The 19,192-nt window shown below is 36.1% G+C and overlaps 1 protein-coding gene across 15 annotated transcripts in view; it reads left to right on the top strand.

Annotated features, from left to right (window-relative positions):
- LOC5577073 (supervillin) overlaps nucleotides 1-19,192 on the top strand; it is a 953,578-nt gene that overhangs the window by 443,786 nt on the left and 490,600 nt on the right. Inside the window, exon 2 of one of the 15 annotated variants that reach the window (XM_021840696.1) lies at nucleotides 13,964-14,501. The exons of the other annotated variants lie outside the window; for them this stretch is intronic. The gene's annotated coding sequence lies outside the window, so the exon portion shown is untranslated. The remainder of the gene's footprint in view (nucleotides 1-13,963; nucleotides 14,502-19,192) is intronic. 15 annotated transcript variants of the gene reach the window in all.

Below are 19,192 nucleotides of genomic sequence, written 5' to 3'. Positions count from 1 at the left end.
TTTTTGTAACTCTAATAAAATGCCTTGAAAAACAAAAGATTTTAAGCAGAAAAACTTTAATAACTTTTGAACTAAAATAGATATCATCAATATTTTTGCATGAAAATTTGCCTTTTGTTAAGTTCTTAAAGTCGTTCATAGACCGCTTTGACGAGAAATCTGAAATAAGAAAGATAGGGCTCTAAAACTATTTTGAAGATTTTCATAGTATGTATTTCTTTATTATTTTGCATTTTGAGCATGAAAATGAAATTTTATACAAAAATGATCTTCTACAAAATTGTTTCTAAAAATATAAGCTTTCATACTGTGTCATTTGAAACTAGGGTGGTCCAAAATATCACACATATCATATAATCAACTATTTTATTTGCAAAAATACTGGTATATGCTCTTAGGCAAAGCGGTAAAACTTCAAATTTTGATCAACTTTGCCAAAAAAAGTTTTTATGTAGCTTAAAATTTGACCAATCTAGAGCAAAAATAAGCAGAGGCGTCCCGTGAGGAATTTGATTACCTGTGCACTGACTCGCACAAACCGTCTTATTATTAACACCTTAAAATGTAATTTCCAATACTGTATGCAATCTTGAAGTGTCTGGAAGCTTTTATATTTGTTGCTCATTGGACGTATTTTTTGTTTGATTTCTTAGTTTCAATCACTAGTTGTAAGTTTTAAGAATTTTGGATGACTCCAATATACAATGTTTAGGGACAAGGAAAATTCTCAAAATTTCGCTGATACCAAGGCGATGAAAGAAAAATTTTGCGTAATAATCGCGGTCCCATAGTTTGATAATATTTGACATAAAAATATATATTTACAGTAAAATTGACCTTTATACGCGAAAATTTCAAGCATTTTTCGTATTTTGCGTACTGATATCATATAATGATATATCATATTATCAATACAAAATTTAAAGCAAGGAGAAAGACGTTTAACTTGAAACTAAACGATTAGCACATTTTTTTATATGAAACTCGGCTTACAAATAAATAAACCATTCTTAGGGGCGGTCCATTTATTACGTAAGACAATTTTTGGGATTTTTCAACCCCCCCTCCCCCCATAGTAAGACTTTTTGTATGAAAATAAAAAATGAATTGTATGGCGCGTAAGAAATCTTAAACCCCCCCTCCCCCAATAAACCCTTACGTAATTAATGGACGGCCCCTTATGAGCAAAAATCTGAACTTTTCTGATATTATCATATAAACCTTCAGAATTCAACTATTTACGCGTTATTTTCCAAGTTTCGCGATGAAGCATAAATTCTTTGGATTTCGTGGCTTTCGCGAAATTCCGAATCTCCATTATTCCTAACGTTGTTATTCTATATAATAATTCTTATTATTTACAGCTTGTCAATTGTATCACGATATCTTAGCTTTTTGGCGCTGTCCAGCGCTGGTACATCTCTTTGTATACTTTTGTTGATACATCAAAGCTTTTAAGTGAAATGATGACTGACTGTTGAACGCTGAAACCCACTTTACGCCCACCGCAATTTATCAGTTGTCAGTCTGTTGACCAAGAAAAACTATATTCACACATAGTTTATGAATCAATTCAAAGCCACATAAATTTTGTGTACTTAATAAGATAAAACATAATCAATTTGGCCAATATGTTTATAACATCTAGTTTTGGTTCCAATCAATATTGCGCCTACTATCGCGCGACACCTGGAAGCTCCATGCAACATACATACACACAAAGCATGTATGGCGTTGACGCTTTCTCTTCCAACAGCAGACGTCGTGACGCCAGTTGCGCGCGCTTTCTCAATTCTTGGGCCGAGGGCATAGTTACGCGATGCGTCAAGCAGTGCGTGACGCGTTTTTGTAAGATTTTCAGATAGGCGTTGTGTGACGCGAGGTATGACATAGTGACGCGTTTTGAATCGCTTGGGGCACAGCTACATAATCGAATATCCGCCAGAAAAATCAAAGAAATAAATTTCTTGGCAAGCTAGCTCAACATTTTTTTATCATTAACAACATTTTGACTAAATAAAAATAGAATTCAGGCCGGTCATAATTCACGTACTTACGACTATTTTGACTATTATCCCATGGTAAGATTTTAGTACGGAAATAAAAAAAAAAGTGCCGAGTATGACCTATCAACTAACAACAGGGGAGTCTGTCTCATAAAACTTGTAGCTGATGCGCCACTTGGCGTCCAATGATTCTTACATCATGCGACCTGCAATAGTATCAAATTCCGCTGAAACCTATCTCCAGAAATTATACACGATGGTCCTGCTTATATACACATACTTCACGATAAGCTTTTTAGCTAACAAAAACTATAAACTTAGTTTTTGCAACGAACGCCATCATAAACAAAATGAAACAGCATCGGACGCGCGTCAAACCACTTCACGGAATGGTTCGACGCGACTGTACGCGCATCGCATCGCGTTCACTTTGTCATGTATACGCGCTGCTCCATGCGTTTTGCATTGACGCCTGCCAGAACTGTTCAGACGCAAACGCGTCGCGTTGCGCATCGCTTGACGCGCGGCGTAACTATGCCCTCGGCCTTGCAAACCAATGCGAGCGTCGTGGGCAATTTCTCTCTCGGGTGCACAAATTGGAGTGAACCAGATTTTACCTATACAACGCCACTGTTGCTCTAGAAATGCCAATACAAATGCACATTCCTGCTGTGTCCATACACGCTATTTTCGTGCACAAGAAAGAGTGCACGGCAGAAATGAACATTCTCTGCAATACGATGGAGGCGCATGGCAGTTTCGCTTGCTGGTTGAGCAAGACCATGGGGGAGAATCAAACGGTTTGTTCACTGAGGGCGATGCACCAATTGAAGGTGAAGAAATCAAACAACTACACATTATGAATGTTAGAAGTATTGAGAATTATAATATATATTTAATTTGTTAGTTAGAAATCTTTGACTGTGCAGTGCACCAAGTGCACCTTAGGACGAGACGCCACTGAAAATAAGTTTTTTAACTCTAGTTTTTTTAATATTATTTTCTCTTCAAAGTCGTCTATGAACGACTTTTAGAACTTAACGAAACGCAAATTTTCATGCAAAAAGATTGTTGATATCTATTTTAGTTCAAAAGTTATTAAAGTTTTTGTGATAAAAAATATTTGATTTTCAAGACGTTTTATTAGAGTTACAAAAATAACACATCTGTAATTTTTTGATATAATATACAATTTTATTTTGTCTTTTGAATGCCGTCAAAAGATATTTTTTGTGTTTGCCCCAATCAGAGAAATTCACAATCAAAATAGGCATGTTTTTGAGAGAAAAACAACAATAACTCCTAAACGGAAGGAGATAGCGAGTTTTTTCACTCACCAAATTACGCATTTTTTAAAGCTCTAAAAGTGTTTCATAGACTACTTTGATGAGAAACTTGAATTGAAAACTCTAGAGCCAGAAAACCAGTTTTGTTCGGACCACCCTAGGTCACCGTAGGAAAAACGCTCTAAATCGGTCAATTTAAGAGATACAAAAAAAACTTTTTTTTGGCAAAGTTGCTTGAAATTGAATGGTCTACAACTTTGCTGAAGCATGTATAATATAATTTCTACAAATAAGAAAGTTAATTACACAATTTCTAGGAAAATGTGGTCCACCCTAATTTTCAATAACACCAAAAAAAGGGCTCAACTAATACAAACAACTTTGTAGAAGACCGTTTTTGTCTAATGTTTCATTCTAAAGCTCAAAATGCATCTTTCCGCGTAAAACTGATTCCTGGACCATAGTGCATTGCTATTACAGTACGAGGCTCATTCATAATCTCAATGTGACTGTTATGCGGTTATTATTAACAGTGTGACAAAACAACTTGGTTTTTTTTTGAATTTTCTAGAACAATCTCACAGATTTCAGTAAGTTGATCGAAAGTATTTATCATTTGATGACACTCCATGGTATTAACTCCAATTTGTCAAAAATGTCGAATGTGACTGTTATGCAGTTATGGGTAGAACAAGGTTTCTTAAGATTGACTGTTATACAATAAATTTACTACTAATATTAAAACTATTTAAAAACTATTGTATAGTGTTAGCAGTGCTGAGAAATGGTTCTACAGTAATATTGGGTTGCCCTTTGCAAAGGGTTTCTTGCTACTTTCAAGGCTTTTTGCCTACTGCAGCGATGGGCGTGAATTTCACTGGCTCCTCTGACTGTGATTTGCTCTACTTGGCTACTGTAGAGTGAATTCCAAGATTTTTCCCAACCCTGAGTGTTAGCCAAAAGGGGCCTAACAATTTGTTTTATCGCATTACGCCGTCATGATACTAAACGCGAGATATTTTAAAATTTAATGCACAAATCTTGCAAACAAATGTGTCCATAAGAACATTTTCTGAATTCCTGGAGGAGCCTACAAGCATGTTTCATGGAGCACCTTCAAAATTTCTGCAGAACTCCCTTAAAAAATATCATTTATTCTCATTCATAGAAACTCCAAAATAATCTATCAATTTTATCGGAATTCTTCTTAGGTTGCTCGAAATTGAGAGTCATGAGATTATTTTATAGAAAGTTCTTTCTATCACCTCAATGTTACATTTAAAGCATTGGTTCTCAACCTTTTCGAAGCCGCGACCCCCTTTGAAGTTTTACAAACGTCTCACGGACCCCTAAAGATGGATGTCCTTAGAATCAATGTTTGTGGAAATACCGAATCTCTCCAATGATTTACCCTGCCGGTCGTCACGCGGTTGACCATTGCCAGAAGCACCACAAACGCTGTGAACGAAAAGTGAGGTGTAATCAACTGTGTTGCATAATTTACACAATGCGACTATTGAAGTGTTATCTCATGTATTGCTGTGTACGTTTGAAATTCAAATATCAAATGCGAGTGCACCAAATGCGGTAAGATTTTTCACAAGGAAAGCGAAGTCAAAGATTGATTTTCTTTGCTAGGTTGGCGATGATATGTACTATGATTGCTAAGGATCCTTTTGATTACTTTGTGTTACCGCATTTGAAGCCCAGTTAGGCAAGATTTGCACCTCAAGCGAAAACAGCAATACTGGGAAGACATTCCTACAAATCATGTCTATGATTCACAACAGATCTTAATGGAGAAACCGTCAACGCAAGAATTCTGCTGTCATTTATTGGATGAGTCCACTATGAGTTGAGTCAGGAATCTACCTAGTAGTTTTCCAATAATATGACAAGGAACTTCCATAAGGGATCTTGATAAACTTCAACAAATCATGCAGGGCAAGTAGGATAAACCCTTGGGGTTATTTACCATCCAATTATCTAAAACACAACAGTAAGTCGCATTTATTAACGGTTCAAAATGAAGTAAAAAGCTTTGGCACTTCCAGGATTCACTTTGACAGGGTGAATTCTCTCGGCCGAATTGACTGAAACTTGGCTTGGAAACAGTGAATATTGTGATCAAATATAAGCCCAGAGTTCTAAAATAATACATGTCGAAGTGAATCAGGACTGCAAACAATACAATACTTCACAACGAAACACTCCGAATTCCGTTAAAAAAAAACGTCAAAAAAATTTTCAGGAGTTATTTGCATATTTCATGTGTTCCTCGAAATCCGTAGGGATAATATCGTCTGTAAACCTCCGAAAACCTTGGATGTCGCCAGTAAGCTGGCAAAATCTAATAAGGATTAAGCCGGAAATATTCCAAATATTTCCTATGGAAACCTCCAGAAATTATTTTAGTTTTTAATTTTCAAGATCACACTATATTTTCATGGATGTGCGTTGAGTAATTATAGTTGACTGGCAATCCTTACTTGACAGGATCACATTGATGGTATTTCTTAGTATTTACACAGTTGAATGGAACAAAATAAGTTTCAGCTTAAAAGTACTTCACATTTCTCGCGTTACAATTCTTAATTGTCAATGATCAAATTATAAACAAATCGGGCTTTGATACAATTTGAAAGTATCTCCCTACACCCACAAACTAAACTAACATTATCAACAAAATCATAAAACTTTTCGTTATAAACCCGATTTTCAAGACAGCTAATACCTTTTTTTCAAACCTTTCATTGGTCCTCTGTTCAAAACGGCAAATGGTCGGATCTCTCTCCACCAAGAGTGCCTGCAATCGGAAAATTTCTCAAACTATTATTGGCCTTAGCATGGTGAGAGGCCAATGACTCTCTTGCCCATTCTTTAAAAACCAAAAGGGCCTAGCCTTGGAGCACGGCACGTTAACAAAATTCATAAATAGGCCAATGCCTGCTTGCAAATCAAAAATGGGCCGAGCATTTAAACTCATATTTTTTCCACTTTTTTGGCAGTTCTCAGAATAAAATCAATTATCAACATGTAGTAATAGTAAATCGTCAATCAACGAGCAAGAAATCATATAGATCAATTTGCGAATACTGAGAAATAGGAATTGAAAATGTGATGAACAATATTCACATCGAATTTTATCTGAATCAACGATCTGAGGGTGGGCACTTTTGACCCCTTTGCGGACCCCTTGAGAACTCTTCACGGCCCCCTAGGGGTCCGCGGACCACCGGTTGAGAAACCCTGATTTAAAGTGAATATTTCAAAAAAATCTTTGATATTTTTTTTTTCAGAATTTAGCAGGAAAAGGTATGGTTTTGATCGTTTTTTTATGTGATATTACGCATTTCTTTCACCACTGGACTATTGCAGAAGTTTTTACAAGTGCGGAAACGCTAACAAAAGTGCGCAATTGCATCAAATCGGGTAGGTGTCTTCGGGGGACTTATTTTTCGTAAATCGAATAATAAGTGCTCTGAAGACACCAACAAGATTCAATGCAATCCCGAACTTTTATTCACACTTATGAGGCCGCACTTCGCAGTTCAGTAGTGAAAAAAATACACATATTTCTGCGTTTAGTATGAAACAGGTGTATATGTAATGATAGTCTTACCGTACTCGATCTCTTAGTTGACTTTCTTTTCGGACTAGTAAAGAAGAATTGATTTATTTTGATAAAATTTTAAGATGCATCATGAGTGTTATCTAGTAAATAAAGAAAGTAGTCGTAAAGAGTCATTGGGCCAAGTAATAAAGTGAAAATCTATTAGAGGAATCGATCACTGCATTTACGAAAAAAAATGGAATACGAACCTCAACGTTGGAGTAAGAAAATAAAATGTTGCTTTTGATCTCACAGTCGATTGAACCGTCTTAGAATCCATAAAAAAATATAATTTTAATTAGACATTCATCATCGGTGTAATTAAGGGAGGACTATGACATCTGATTCTCGCCTAGGATTAATTGTACCCCCATTTAGAAAACTTAAGGTTACCTACTTGATTTGATTTGATTTGATTTTCTTTATTATAGAGGCTTTCAGCCTTTGGCGGGTTCACCTCTTAGGTTACCTACTTGAATCAAATGTGCACTTTGTTCGTGGAATTTTTTGATTGAATAGGTCAAGCGTATTTTGTTGTGGTTTACATGTTACTATAGTGCACTATCTTCGCTGGAAAACATATTTTTATGTATTTTTTACAGATGCTTTTATGCTGCATTGTTGCGTTTGTTAACATTAATATACAAAAATATCGACCGTGATAATCATATTTAGTTTGTTTACCGGCATATCGATCTGTTTTATGCTCCTCAAACTAGTAGGAAGCAAGGAGAAGAAATCAATGAAAACTATAGATGGATAGGTACCGTAAAGTAACAGCGAGATAAATTGAATTAGATGTTGGAGAGGGCATACCATATGAAACAGTATTACTTGAAACGTCCTTTTTTCTGGCTAACGTTCCCTGTGGGAACGGCTTGACGTGGTTTTCGAATAACACTACCAAGACAGGCTGTATGGTATGCCCGCTTCAACATCTAATCCAATTTATCTATCTGTTCCCCTACGGTACCTATCCATCTAGTTTCCATTGCTTTCTTCTCCTTGCTCCGTATTACTTTGAGCAAAAAACAGAACGATATATCGGTAAACAAATTAGATATAAGTTTATATTAACAATCAAATAATCTGTACAATCACTGAAATTAAAATGTGAACTTAGAAAAAGTTTTTATTATCATTACTACACGGATAAAAATCTGATCCCCACACCATGATTTACAAATCATGAAATTCATAAATTGGTTAGGTCATGATATCAGGATCACAAATCATGGTTCCTGGAGTCATAATCATGATTCCTCATAAGCGTAACATCCAGTGTGAAAACACTAAGCGGCGCACTTTGCTTCATCACATTCGTATCGATCACTCCTATTTCAAGATGACGAAGCGGTTGAGTGGTAGAGAACGTGACTCACAATCGGAAGGTTCTTGGATCGAATCCCAATGTATTCTATTTTTAACTTGTTTTTATTTTTCTCGATTATAAACGGATGCGCGATTCAGCATTTTTGGAATTTGAATCATGATTCCGAGCAATCAGCTACAAAAACCTAACGCGTGTGTTGCGTTACGGCAATCTGACTCATGATATCATGAGTCCAAATCATGGTGTATTTTCATAAGACGAAAACACGCTGGAATCATGATATCATGAGTCATAATCTTGTTTTTGGGTTCTGATTTCTACCCGTGTATTAACTCATTTAAAACGTATAAATCCATTTATGCAATCAACAGGTTATATATTGAACGTTTCTATGGATGAACTAACTTTAAAGTTTTCTTCAAAATACTTCAATTTTTAGATGAAGATGAATCAGAGCCAAACCTTAAATTTTCAAGAACACAAATCTGGAGAACCAGGACAGGCGGAAATAAGAACCGAAGTAGCAAAAATCAAGTTTGAAGTTTTTGAATGCTGAATCCAATCGAACAAATGACTGCAAAGCGTTTCAAGAGCTCAAACAATTATTTAGTGCCGTGGCGTCCAAAGTGCGGCCCGCGCTTTCGCTTCACTGAGTATTGCAACACTCATTTTGAATATTGCAATACCCCCAAAACGTTTAGAATGACTATAAAGGCCACTTATGCTTACCGGTGATTCTAAACCTTTAGGGTGTTGAAATATTAACCCGTATTGGCCTGAGTAAAGGCAAAAATACTAAAACCCTCACCGCTCAACGAATTCTTAACGGATTCAAATGATTTTTTGTCAGTATACTGGCACACATATCTAGTTTCTAGAAGTGACCAGAGGAACTCTGGAATATTCATGTGGCTGGAGTTATTCCGGTGGGTTATTGGGTCATATACGGGTTAAAAACGGGTGTTGCCATACTCGGTAAACTGCCCATATTCGCATAACAGTCCCATGTATATAGGAAGTCTCATAGAACATGTGACTGTTATGCAAATATGGGCAGTAATGCGATTACATACTTTTGACAAGTTGGGTATATCTTTCGTATATTTCGGGAATATTCCTCAAAAAATCTCTGGCATATCTCTTATCAATATTTTGACAATATCTTTCTTGAGACATTTCTCTTTAAACTCCTAATAAAATCCCTGGTATATTCGTGTGAAGATATGGCAATATCTATACAGATGTAAAATAACTTTTTCCGGCATGCCTCACAGATCCAACATATAAACTTCGCTTAATTTTACTCAATATCAATGTGAGACTTCGTGAGATGATTAATTTCATTCGAGGTCCTCAGTAAATTTCAGTGGTATGTTATCTACAGGATTGATGGAATGACCAGTTACTAATTCCCAGCGAGATAATTCACGCATGTCCGTCGAGATTTTTTGCGGATTCTAAGATCTTTGTTCCTAAGGTCCAAATCTTGACATTTTTGGAATACAGTCTTCACTGATTTTCTTGGCTAATATTTGGCGAAAATTAAAAAAGTGTTTAGCAAATATGTTGCAAGAATCTAGACGAATCTTTGAAAGTATCCTGAGCAAATCGTATGAAATTCCTCTGAACAAACTGTTGGTGGGTTTTCTGAAGATTCTTCTTGTTATTTGAAACAATTATTGTTCAAACCAAGAAAATTCCAAGAAACACGATAGACATCAAAAATACAAAAAAAAAACTATCGATAAGAAGGCTTCAAGTAGTTCATTTTAAAGTGTTTCCCAAACTTTTTTGACTTTCATCCCCTTGAGGCCAACACATTTCAGAATCGCTCTCTGTATGAATATATGTATAAATCGCTATTTTGAGTTGAATTTTCGAATTTCGTCAATATTGAGCTGATCTCAATTTGTTAACTTATTGCCAACTTATTCAACTTATTATTCAGCTGCACTAACAATACCACGATATTTGTTCAGTAAGAAAAAAACAAAGAAATCCACCAAATCAAATTTTTCCGAAACGTATCCACATATCTATTTATTTATTTTTGTCAACCGACGTAGATATTTACATTTACATATTTTTAATTTATTTCTTAAGGCTAGAATGAATTACGAAATTAGTAAAAAAATATTTAAAAAAATATGTAGTGTAAGTATTGTATATTTCATTTTGTTTTGTTTTTATGTGTTGCGATTTCGAATGGATTTTAAGTATGTTTTTAGATTTTGCCGAGACATGGTAAAGTCAATAGTTTCGCAATGTTGATTGTAAATGGCCATCATTTGATTTAGAGGCCCCTTTTTGGCATAATTTGTTCGATATGAACATGATGATTTGTCAAGAATAAGCTACGATTTCGTGGTTGCCTAAAAGGAATGTAGAAATTTAGTTTTGATAATATTTCTGTAGAATCAATACGTTGCGAATCGATATCATTTACAAATGAAACCCTTGCGATTTCACGCCGCTCTTTCAAAGTTTGTATGTCAATAAGCATGCAGCGTGCTTTGTAGGGTTGAAGTGGAAATGATGTCCAACCTAATTTACGAAGAGCATATAGAAGAAATTGTTTTTGTACAGATTCTAATCTATCTTCTTGTGTGATTGAGAAAGGAGACCATACAATGCTGCAGTATTCCATGATTGATCTTACATACGCAATACAGGTTGGACTCGATTATCCGGAGACTCGATTATCCGGAGACCCGATTATCCGGGATTCGATTATCCCGAATTTTAGACTCGATTATCCGGAATTTGTTTTTCGAAGTTCTTGTTTTTCAAATTTTATGCATAAATCTGAAATAATTTTGTATTGCAATATACAAATGAAGTCGGACATCGTCCCGTAGATGGGCAACATCGAGCCCGAAACCGGTCGACTAAAAAGGTAATTTTAACTCCTTTTAATCGTTGTAAGAACAATAAGTGTTGTGTCCTGTCTCACGTCGCGTCTTATAAGTGGTGTCGAGGTTCTTACGTTAGCACAAACCCCAAGAAATTGAGTACAAATGAATGGTTTTGTAGTTTTGAATGTATTTAAGGAAAGGGGGGTTTGAAAAAGTGTTTTTTGTGTATGCTGGTAAAAAAAAAATGTTTCTTGTAAAGACCCCTAATGTTCCTAGAAATAATTTCTGGCTACGCCACCGCATCACATAAATAAAAGAACAAAAAGAGATAATATTTAGGTTCTTCTATCGAAGATATATATTTTTTCTTAGTGATTCGATTATCCGGAGGATTCGATTATCCGGAGTGAAAAAAAAATCGATACTCTGGACAATCGAGTCCGACCTGCATATTAAGTTTTAATTGTGTATGGGTCATGAAAGTTGTAGCAGAAACGTTTTATGGTGACCAATCGATTAAGTTTTCAGCTCAAACGGGTGTTCGGATCTCCAGATTTGTGCTATTGCAAATTTAAGGTTTGGCTTCGATTTATCTTCACCTTAACGTAATTGAAGAAGTTCTTTGGACTGGTTTTTATTTCAAGCTCTGTCATTTCTTTCTTTCTATTTCTACGGCATTTCTATTTCATTGCCAAAGTTGCTATTTTTGCATTCGATGATACACGAATAACACTTACGTGTAAGCCTTTATTAGCAACATTGGTTGATCTTTTTCTGTCTCACTCGTCTGAATATAGTTTTCTTGAGATTTTTCGGCCACATTAACGCATTTCTGATGCTGTACATAGTTCGCATAAGAAAAGTATAGCTATATCTAAACTTGACTCTCAGATGCAAACTCAAGAAGCTTTGAGTATTTATTGAACCTTATAACTATTTTACAGAATCTGAAAAAAAAAAACTGATCATTTTATGTACCGATCCCACTTTTAAAAGCTGATAGACAATTGCTACATGAATTTATTTAGAAATGAAGTTAGACCACTAATTTTCTCCAACATCTTCTTCTTCTTAGCATTGGCGCTACGTCCCAACTGGGAAAAAGCCTGCTTCTCAGATTTTAATTCCTATGTACACTTATGTACAGTTATAAACTGAAACTTTCTTTTGACAATGGACCACAATGGAAAAATGGTACAATGGAATTTACATTTGTACATTGTGTGGCAAGCATGAAGATGCTGTAGTAACAAAGACAAATTAAAGACCCCCATGTCCCTTGCAATTGCCGAAAATTTTATGGCTCATAAGGTAATCTAGAATGCCGTTCAAAGTGTACTGCGATCTGTCAAACTTGGGTACCTTTTGCTCTACCGAGGGACCAAATGCAGTACTAGAAGTGGTACCCAATCTGAGCCCGAGTGTGACGGACCTGGTAGTAATTCAAGACTATTTCCATCACGAAATGATCCTCAAACGACAAGATTCGAACTCACAAGTCTCAACATGGTCTTGTTGCACGTTTACCGCTACGACTATTTGAGCGCCGTGGATTTGGTCTGGTCTTCCAAGCAGTTCAATCAATCTGTCAATTTCACAACAATCTTACTTTTGCCCTCTTTTTAGAACGTTTTTCCCATTGTTGAACCATTCTTGAACTCATTGTTGCACACGCGTCAACAATCTTCCCTGCTGTGCAAAGTATCGGTTGTTGTCAGTTTGGAGCTACACAAGTTGCACACATATCCCGCGGGGAGCTCTCCCTGAATTCTCTCTCGAATTCCGACTAATACACCCACAACCGTTCGTCGTCCACATTCACGTGCTCTCGGTTCGCGTGTATCGTGGGCCTTAGGACAGAACAGAGGAGGTATGTACCAACCGCCCGCGTCGCCAAATTGGATCCCCGTGGTCATAGTGTATAAAGCTACAGATATAGCTACGTGTTCTGTTCAGTATAGTGGGAGCTTCTTTCTCTTTTACCGTCGTCGTCATCAACACGAATCTCGACGACTGAACTTGAACTAAAAACCGTCTAGCAGTCGTCGTCCGTCGTCGTGTAGGAGAGTGTTTATTCTGCTGGGTATAATGGTGCCGTCCAAGGGCGTAGGAGGTTCCGAAGGAGTTGTTGATCAACGGGTTCATAAAACGGCTTGGAAAACTTCAAATTTATTTTTTTATTTTTATTCTTAGATTCGAATGATTCTGGTCCCACTGACCAATCGATAAATTTGTACCAGTTAGATACCCAGAACCATTGTTGATTATTGTACACGATCGTTGAATTACTGTCGTTGGGCAAAATCGGTACTTCTTGATGAAAATCTGAAGGAATTCATGAAGAACACCAGGGGTTATTTCTACAGGATTTATTTATATTTATATTTCTACAGGATTTATTTATATTTATATTTATTTGGCAGAAACCTAAAACAATTTATCACGTATTTTTAAAGGGTACACTGCATGATCTGCGGTAGTTTCCCGATAAAACCTGTAGGAAAATCTGTGGTACTTAATTGAAAATGATCAGTCTTCATAGCACAACAAATTATTTTAATTTTATTCATCGACCCCCTCTGGCTACTGCTATGGTGCTATGTCTGCTTCCTCCTTTGTTGGCCGCAGCTCACAGTCCTCCGGATAGTTAGTTTCTCAGTCGTGTGACTGATGTATCTCTCAGCGGTATCGACAACGAAATCGAGCAGTGGAATTCAAGTGATAGTCGCGCGTTTGAAAGGAATCGTAGAAGATAGTGAATGTTGTGTTCGTGACTTTCGGAAGGAATTTCGATCAATTTTGGAATCACAGAACTCAAATTGAGAGGCCTCTGAGTAACCTAATTGGTTTTCGACATTTTTCTTCCGCAGAATTTATTCGTCTTTGGTGAAGCACAACAAAAGTTGTCGGATTGTAGTGTAGAATCAATTCCAAAACCAAGAGCCTGGAAGTGACGAAACAATAGTAGGCTCTGGATCGCAAAATTCCAGCGGTTCAGTTTGTTGGAAGTGTTGTTACGAAATCAAATCAGAAGTCAGCTGAGTCGCAGAGAGTAAGGAAAGAAGGAAAGTGCATTATCACCCTAATTGCGTGGTCGGTGATAAGAAGAAGTGACAATTTTGGGATGATTCGGCCAGTGTGAGAGTGCACCATTCAGCGATTCAGCGACCAGAAGAGAAGCCCGTTGTGAAAGTTTGTGTTCTTTTGTAAAACCGAAATTTGGAAGCTGTGTTAGAAATAATCGAAACGTCAAATTAGCTTCGGGTAAAAAAATCAATTTAAATAGTGATATAAAAGGAGATTCTGCGTTTGTCATCATCACTTTCGGAACTCGTAGAATAGTGAGAAACGATAACCTTCGGGGACGTCAGAAGTTTGTCGACTGAAATTCCGGAGCTGTTTCAAATGGTATGTATATATAAAAATTGATTATCCTCCGTAGGTACTTCTCATGGCAGCTGTTCTCGGTGGATTGGATAAGCGAGGTGGTAGATGGATTGGGTTGGTGGAATGTACAGCTGCTGCAGCAGCTAGGCACGATTGTGGGAAGATGAGACTTGACTCTTCTTTTGTTGGATGTGGTCAGGGCTTAGCGATGGATATCTATCTACTTGCTTAGGACTCGTTTTTCGTGTATATTGCTGTTTGTTTAGCGAAAGTTTGATTAGGTACTAGATTGTACAGACTTCAACAAACTTGAAGTGACAATGACATAGTAACTTCTTTCTTGTTTTTCACTAAATTTATGCAATTCCTTTTTTTCTCGAAATTCATAATTGCTAATTGCTTATCTTTTGACATATACACGTATTTCGGCAACCTTCAGTAACTGACACTAAAAAATTCTACAAGTGATAGTCGAAATCCGCGTCTCTGTTAAAAGATAAGCAATTAGCATTACTTTTTTCATTGTTCACACATGCAAACACAGTTTATTTTCAATAAGGTAATTAAAGCGTGCGATGAATACGCTAGAGATCGCCATATCAAGATTTCAATTAAGCATGGATCAAAATGTTCCTAATGCTAGGTCTAGGAGTTTTCTAACTGTATTCTGAAGAATTCTTACTGGATCCTATGTTCTTCTGGGAATTTTCATCGAAATCTTTAAAATACTGAGCGAAATCTGGGTATTGCTATTGGGCATTAAAAGTTTCTTGCGGGATCCCTAAGAGATATAATTAGTTGCTTGAGACGTTGTGCAAAATCTCTCGATTCCTTGTAAATTCCTAAGGCCTCAGACACCCTGTAAGTTTCTAGCGGAATACTATGATTTTTTAGTTATATTCTGAACATTTCTAGCAAAATCTTGAGGATTCTGAATAAGTTTCCAACGGAATATGGAGATTGCTGTTGGTAGTCAATTAGACGTCATATAGGACTTCTAGGCAAGATCCTGTCGATTTCTAACGAGCTACTTGAGAGTGTTAACGGATTCCTGTGGATTTTTAACGGACACCTTCACATGGTTGACTTATAATATGCAAGCTCAACTTCTAAAACTCATTTCAAATTGAAGTGATGAGAAGCTTATTTGTGTATTCTACGAAATTGTGGGCCTCAGTTAAGGATCTTGGAGTGCTCAAGTGACTTGTGGGCCGCATGTTGAGCATTATGCTTTTTCCATCCCTATTGATTGTAATAAACCATTTTATATAAGATACCAGTCTCTCACGCCGAGGACCTGGGATCGAATCCCATCCCCGAGATAGTCACTAAAAATTTCAGTAGTGACGACTTCCTTCGGAAGGGAAGTAAAGCCGTTGGTCCCGAGATGAACTAGCCCAGGGCTAAAAATCTCGTTAATAAAGAAAGAAAGAAAAAAAAAGATACCAGACTATGAAAAGAACATAACTTTGAAGAGCCATTTTCAATTGATCGAATATTGTCAAATTTGGCGGCAGAAACGATAGCCATTAGACCTCTAACCCCGTCATTGTAAAATTTGACGCTTGGGCTTAAAAGACAAACTGAATTAGAAAAATTATTATACATCTAGAACTTTTTTGTAAATACGTTTCTAATGAGAAGTATTGTATTTCTGTATTCTTTCACTGTTTTATGGAATTCTCGCGGGACATTACTAAAGGACCTATGCACTATGGCTTATCAGGTGGCCAATAATCAAAAAAGTGATGTGCCCCAAATTTCAATTATTGTTCGCCATTTCATTGTAAACATGTGTGCTAAGAAATCCCCAAAATATTAGGGCATGATTTGCATTGCACACTCAGATATGAGGTGCCGAAGTTGAGCCTATGGAGAAAAACTTGTTTTTATTAACAAAAACTATGGTTTACTCAAATGAATATAACTTTTTTTCTATAATACTTACGTAAAATGTTTTTACACCATTTGAAAGCTTACAAAAAAAAACTTCCTAGAAACAATAAAAAAAGAAAAAAAGGTTAAAAATAATGGCTTTTATGATGTTTTTTTTAAAAAGCGGTTAAAAAAATCGAATAAGTTTATAGTTAACACATTGAGTACTTTTTTGTCCCAAGTTGTCCCAGGCTTAAATTCAGTTCCAAGGGTACTTTGAGATGTAAACTAAAGGATCATGAAGAATTTAGCTGCACAAATTTGCACTTTTTTAATTTAAGGCTTTTTGAATTTTTCCAATATTTTTAACCATTTTCTATTGAAAACAGCTAAAAACTAATTCAGAAAATAACTGAATTTCACTAAATCATTCATATCATCATTTCTATGTAAGTTTTAATATTTATAATGGTTTGCACAACGTTAATCGCATAAATGGCTTATATGCATATAAGTAACAAAGTATAAGGCCGCTATAGGCCATATTCAAAAGTTAGTCTCGAAAAATTGTTTTTGAAAATAAAACATCAAATTTGTATCATAAAACTCATAAATACGACATGAGATGGAAAAAATATTTTTGGCCGCCAGTCTGTATGGAAACCGCCCATAGTGCTATGTACAAATGAGAGATTCTCTCCTCTCTCGTTCTCTTTCGATTATAACAGTGGAATACTAAAGATTTTGGGAAGTTTTTCACTATAGATCGAAAGTCAATTTCCTTGACTAGCGTTTCATACAAAAAACGCAACAGAAGAGGTTAATGTGACACAGTTATTAATGAAAGAGAAAGTAAACAAAGAGAGCCTCTCAATGTTAGATAGGTCTTTTAGTAATGTTCCGCGAGAATTGTCCTATTCTAGAATAAAGGTCACCTATGAAATTATTGGTTTTACACGGCCTATGTATACAAATAGTATACATAGAGCATATAAAACATTATTGGAGATGCTTCAACTATTAAAAGTGTGTGGATCGTCTGTCACAATTAATATGACAGGTCTATAAATGTATATCATAGCCCTCTCCTACGGAAATCCGCTTTGAAATTGACCATTTGAAAGGCTGGCCATCATTTGGATCCATAATGATGATGTAATAACGTCCAAATGACATTCTTGAAATTAAAAAAATGGGTTCCGATTTTGGCATGGTTCCGTTTTTGGCAACTGAAAATTTCGATTTTTTTTGCCAAAAACGGAATCGCACTGTATAAATTCAAATGTAGAATGATTTGGAAATTGAGACGTCAAGAACGATAGAAATTTCTGGCGATAGAAATTTCTGGAAGAATTCAAATATTTCATAGACATTCCAACGGAAAATGCAAAATTTTTATGGGAAAAGTTCTGGAGAAGATTCTGCAAAACTTAGGAAGCTGGGCTCTTGTCGAAATATTCGAATAAATGTTGGCAGCACCAATATCTGATAGACCTGCTGAACAATTCACTAGTAAATTTTATGAGGTAATCTGTGGCTACAGAAGGAATTTCAAATCTGCCTTCTGAAAGAACCTTATAAAAAGTACTCCGGCTGATAAGCCAGAGATGATAACGCCATTTCGAATTAAGTTAGACAAAGGATGTGTTGTACATTTTAGCGAAAGAAAAAAAAAATGGTTCAGACAAAGAGAACGGAGGAGTTTGAAAATCTAAACAAAACTTTTAAGGTGAAACAGTTTGGAATCAACTTCTTAGATTGTACTAGAACTTTAAAGGCACAAATCTCCCGAAAAAAAAAACATCCACCAGCCGTGCACTTTTGATTTTGGCTTTGTGCACTTCTAGAAAGCTTAAAATAAGGAGATCAGATAAGTTTGCCAACTATTTCTCCAATTTAGTGCCTTTGAAAACGTGAGTAGAGGCACAAGTCGGCCATTGTGGCGGCCATCTTTGGATTCCGTGATGTTTCACCTTAAACTTCAAATCTTCCTCAGTGTACCTGACAAACCTAAGAATGTTAACATCTGAAAAAAATTTGTTTTCCATATAGATTCTTGTTGGTCATTGGAATACAATAAAAAACATAATTGACGATTAGGCTTTCCAACTGGAACAATTTCACCATTTTACATTGGAATTTACTTCATTTTTCACTTTAATTCGTTAGGTATAAGGACGAGTGGCATTAATACTTTAGGCTTAAGGACGGTTGGAACAATGGACAATAGGCATAATTTATGAAATGAAAATTGAAATCTTTTATGTGAATAATGAGCTAATTCTTTTCATTCAAAAGAAAAATATATGTCGGCCGATATAATGCTGCATGCTGTTTCACTGCGTCATATTTTATTGTTACTTTCATTTTATTTTCATATTTTATTATCATATTATTATATATATTATAATCTTATCTACTATATAACATATCACTATAATTGAATTTCTCATGTTTTGGGGAGGGAGGGAGCATCAGGGCATCATTGAATTTACAACTGGACAATGAAGTGGAGTGCCAATCGGAGTCAGGAGGAAAAGTGTTAGTCGTTCGCGACTAGTACTTCTCTCTCCAACAGTTGTGAAGGATTTGACGCGCCCTTCTTCTAACAAACCTTTCCGTGGAAAGCTCGACAAGTATTGCAAATTCTAATACTCAATCTGTTGGATCATATTGCTGGAAGGAGATTCTCTATTTCCCGCGGGTTTCGCGTAAGTGTTTCTACTTACGGGTCCGCCACCCCCCTTTTGGCCCTTCACACAGCGATATGTTGAATGCAGATTTGACTAAAATTTGACCTTACTGTTGAGTGGAGCCGCATGCAGAGCAAGACTCAA

The sequence above is a fragment of the Aedes aegypti genome, chromosome 2 (genome assembly GCF_002204515.2).
Source record: "Aedes aegypti strain LVP_AGWG chromosome 2, AaegL5.0 Primary Assembly, whole genome shotgun sequence".
NCBI classification, from domain to species: domain Eukaryota; kingdom Metazoa; phylum Arthropoda; class Insecta; order Diptera; family Culicidae; genus Aedes; species Aedes aegypti.
Note: the sequence above shows the minus strand (reverse complement) of the source record. Positions and strands in the feature narration are given on the sequence as shown.